Genomic DNA, 4,522 nt, shown 5'->3' with positions numbered 1-4,522 from the left:
TGTGTGTGTGTGTGTGTGTGTGTGTGTGTGCGTGCGCTCTCTCCTCTTCCGTTGTGCTTTATTTTTCCATCCATAGAACTTATCCCTAACTGACATACTTTATTTTATGTTTATTATTTGTTGAATTGATGAATGCATTCAATTCAATAAATATGTACAGTTTGGTGTCTTAGGCGATCATCTGATCCACCGTAACATCTGCATAATCTTACCTCTGACGTTCTTCTTAAATCATGACATTTTGGAAAATATCTTTTAACAATTGATGTGAAGTCTAGGGCACTCATTCTCCCCTGGAGCTTAAATAATAATAATAATAATAATAATAATAATAATAATAATAATAATGCCTGGGTCCCCAGCCAGACACCCGAGGTACAGCTGGGCATCCTGATGGCTAAAAGTCCTCCAGGTGATTCTAATATGCAACGACGGTAGGAAGACACTAATCTAGGGGACTTACTTGTATACCTAAAAGAAAATTTAATATATTATAAGTATATATATTTAATAATAAGTTACTGGTTAAGATATATTAAGTATATGCATATATACGCATGTACATATATGTGGGTATGTATGTGTCTGCACACACATACATACACATACACAGAACACTCATAAACTTCCCCTCGATCACCGGGTGTCATGAAGTTTTCTCTAAATGAAAAAGGTTCTCTTCTAAAAATTGTGTGACCTAGGGTGAGGGTCAGATACAAGCCAACTGTTCTCTCTGACCCTCAAGGTGGGACAGTCCGGCCCTGCAGAGTGTCTGAATGCTTATCTCCTGAGCCCCTGTTCCGCCCACTTGCCCTGTTTACAGACCCCACCCTGAGCAAAGTGACCATCCTCTGAAAAAAGGAATTCACAGAAACCCGTAGTTGTGAGGCTACTTCCAAGTTCTTTCTGCTAAGGCAGCTGGGACCGGACTAGACGAACCGGTCCAGATTATAGAGAATGACACTGACACACACGAATTCATGTAGATTGCCTCAGTGTAAATCTCTCTTACCAGCAAAACATAATTGAGCACCTCCTAAGATAAACCGCCTTGATGAAAATCTTAACAGCGGTGATTTTTAAAATAATTCCCTCTCTACAATGCCCGGTGCCTACGTGTTTCACTCACCCACCAACTGAGATGATAAAGCCACCAATGCAAAGAGGAAAAAATGATCTTGGACAGAAAACACACACAGGTGCGTGTGCACACCCACACGCTTCCGCTCTAAGGAAAGCAGAATTTATGCTGAATTAGGTTTTTCATCTGCAAGGCCGGGAGCATCATTCCCACTTCCTGGGAATGCTATCCTGATGCCTCCCCCATTCCCTCCTGTGCATGTGCCGGTCCTGCTCCCCAAACCCTTCTCGCTTCTTTTTTCTTCCTTTGAGAAGAATGCCATTGTGTTTATTTTTTATATAAAGAATAAAATTTCCTTTTCTTTTAATGTAGTGTTCAGTGATTCATTATTTGCATATAACACCCAGTACTCATTACAACATGAGCCCTCCTTAATACCCATCACCGGGCTACCCCATCTCCTTACCCCCCTCCCCTCTGAAACCCTCAGATTGTTTCCTGGAGTCCATAATCTTTCATGGTTTGTCTCCCCCTCTGATTTCCCCTCCTTCAGTTTTCCCTTCCTTCCCCTAATGACCTCTGCACTATTCCTTATGTTCCACATAGGAGTGAAACCACATGATAATTGTCTTTCTCTGCTTGACTTATTTCACTTAGCATAATTCCCTCCAGTTCCATCCATGTCGATGCAAATAGTGGATATTCATCCTTTTTGATGACTGAGTAATAGTCCATTGTACATATGAATCACATCTTCTTTATCCATTCATCTGTTGCAGGGCTTCTTGGCTCCTTCCACAGTTTGGCTATTGTGGACATTGCTGCTATGAACACTGGGGTGCATGTGCCCCTTCTTTTCAGTACATCTGTATCTTTGGGGTAAATACCCAGTAATGCAATTGCTGGGTCATAGGGTAGCTCTATTTTTAACTTTTTGAGGAGCCTCCATACTCTTTTCCAGAGTGGCTGTACCAGCTTCATTCCCACCAACAGTGTAAGAGGGTTCTCCTTTCTCCATGTTAACAAGACAGGAAACAACAAATGTTGGTGAGGATGTGGAGAAGGGGAATCCTCTTAGACTATTGGTGGGAATGCAAGCTGGTACAGCCGCTCTGGAAAACAGTATGGAGGTTACCCTTCTCGCTTCTAAGTGCGGGGTCCCTACAGTCCTTACAACCTGGCTTGATGGTTGCCTTCTCAAGGAAACTCTCCGACTGCTAGTACTCCAAACAGCCTTTGTCCACACCTGCACCACACTGCATTCCCATTATTCCTGGATCCATCCGCGCTCTCTGGGAGCTCCCTGAGGGTAGAGACCCTGTCTTTCCGTGTTCCCAGATCACTTGTTCCTAGCCTTTGTATGTGTTTTCATGCTGGCGGTGGGGGAGCAGTCACCTTGTCCCAGAACCTGCATACACCCAGTTTCTTCCAAATTTACACCCTCCTAAGCCATTCAAGGACCTCGGGTTGAGAAGTGTCGTCCCAAATCCCAGCACTGCATGGCACCAAATGAGTGTTCACTGAGGTTCCAAAGAATAGAGCAAGGGAAGAGGGTGAAATTAATCCCATAACCTCAGGTGTCTAGACCTGACTGGGATCACCTAGTCATTAGTTTGTCTCGTGCCTGCAGTGCAACTCGCTCAGGGCTCTAACTCCTGGAAGCACCTTGAATTAAAAGCAAAGGTTTTGGAATCAGAGAAATTTTGAGTGAATCTGTGATCTATTACTTAGTAAGCTGGATGCCCTTGGATAAATTCCTAAACATCTCTGTGCTTTGGTTCTCCTCCCTTTATTAAGCGTAATGATAGTGCCTGCTTCATTTGGCCTACAGGAGGATTAAGTGAAAATAGTGCATGTAAAAGTTTTCTACACCACGTCAGACAAGTGCTCAATTAGTAAAGACTACCAATTATTTTAGCTGTTCTCAATTCTTCAGAAAAAAAGGAAATATTGGGCAAGTTTTAACGTCTGAAATGATACTATCAGGGAAAGTTAATGATGCTGTCTCACTAATTATTCACGCGTGCGTATGTGTGTACATATGTGTGTGTATATGCGGACGCATGCACATCCATATATATGCTCAATATTTAAAACTATATCTATCTATCTATCTATCATCTATCTATATCTGGAAGTACACATATATAGACACAGTCCCTACTTATCATGACTCCACTTAGGATTTCTTGATTGATGATGCAAAAGAGATACACATTCAGGGGAAACCATCCTTTGGATTTTGAATTTGGATCTTTTCCCCTGCTGGCGATATGCCCTATGATCCTCTCTAGCTGCAACTCCCAGTCAGCCTGAAGATCAGAAGGGTGAACAATAGATACACTTACGACCATTCTGTACGCATGCAACCATTCTGTTTCTCCCTTTCGGTACACTATTCCATCAATTAAACGAGATACTCAACAGTTTATTATGAATTAGGCGTCGCGTTAGAGGATGTTGCCCAACTGTAGGTTACTGTAAGTGTTTTGAGCACCTTCGAGGTAGGCCGGCCTAAGCTATGATGTTCAGGATTTTAGGTGTATTAAATGCACGTTCCAGTGACTTACGATATTTTCAACGTAGGCTGGGATTTTCAGAACTCCCCCCATCATAAGTGAAGGAAGATCTGTACACATAATGGCTAACTTTCCTAACTGATCTTGTTCTCAGAACCCCTGCGCCGCCGAGGCTGGGTTGCCCCTAGCCAGGCGGGCTGGCGGCAGAAGGCAGTGGGAGGGAGTGCGGCGGGCGGCGGGGCGCCGCTCCTTACCTTCAGAGGGGAGTCCCCCGAGCCTGGGGCGGGGGCGGCCGTCCCTCCTCCACTCCGGTCGCGACCGCGGAGGCAGGAGTTCCAAAAGCAGGTGAGAAACTGCAATCCGCTGCCTCCCTAGCACTGGGAAACACGAAAGGAACGAGAGGAGCCGCGTGATCAAAGATGTAAGGCAGCTAGAGAAGGTTGGGGAAAGAAAAAAAAAAGGAGCAAAGAGTAAGAAGAAAGAAAAGGCGTCTGGCAGCCGCGGAGCTCGCGGGTGGGACGCAGCTTCTGTCCTCAGTGCTAGGTGGGGCGCTGCTGGGTCCCGCGGAGTGTCCCGGGTCTGGGATGCTCCGATCAGAGATGCTCCTCGTCGGGGTTTTCTCCCGGTGATAGGGTGGGGGCGGGAATCTTCCCAGTTTGCGGAGTTCCTCGGTGGAGGGTACGCCTGGTTCCGGGCGCTTGGGCTCCGGGATGCTCCCGGTCTGGGGCGCCCCTCGCAGCGTGCCAGGGATATAGACTTCCTCCACCTGGGCGCCCCGCCTCTGAGTTCCGGGAGCAGCTCGATCGAGGGCGCGACCGCACGCAGCTGGAAAATCCTGCGCCTCGCCCTTGCGCCGAGGTCGACTGTGGTCCCAGCCCCGCGCGGCGAGTTTCGGGAGCTCCGGGGCGGTGGGCGGTGTCCG

At 46.6% G+C, this 4,522-nt stretch overlaps 1 protein-coding gene across 3 annotated transcripts in view; it reads right to left on the bottom strand.

The window, feature by feature from the left end:
• The window catches only part of IL18R1 (interleukin 18 receptor 1), a 37,450-nt gene extending 32,934 nt beyond the window's left edge, over positions 1-4,516 (bottom strand). For all 3 annotated transcript variants that reach the window (XM_040623649.1, XM_040623650.1, XM_040623651.1), the window contains exon 1: positions 3,855-4,516. The gene's annotated coding sequence lies outside the window, so the exon portion shown is untranslated. The remainder of the gene's footprint in view (positions 1-3,854) is intronic.
• Positions 4,517-4,522: the final 6 nt, after the last annotated feature.

This window comes from Ursus maritimus, unplaced genomic scaffold (genome assembly GCF_017311325.1).
Source record: "Ursus maritimus isolate PB19 unplaced genomic scaffold, ASM1731132v1 scaffold_6, whole genome shotgun sequence".
Lineage (NCBI taxonomy): Eukaryota > Metazoa > Chordata > Mammalia > Carnivora > Ursidae > Ursus > Ursus maritimus.
The sequence above is the reverse complement of the archived record's forward strand: the minus strand, read 5'-3'. Positions and strand labels throughout refer to the sequence as shown.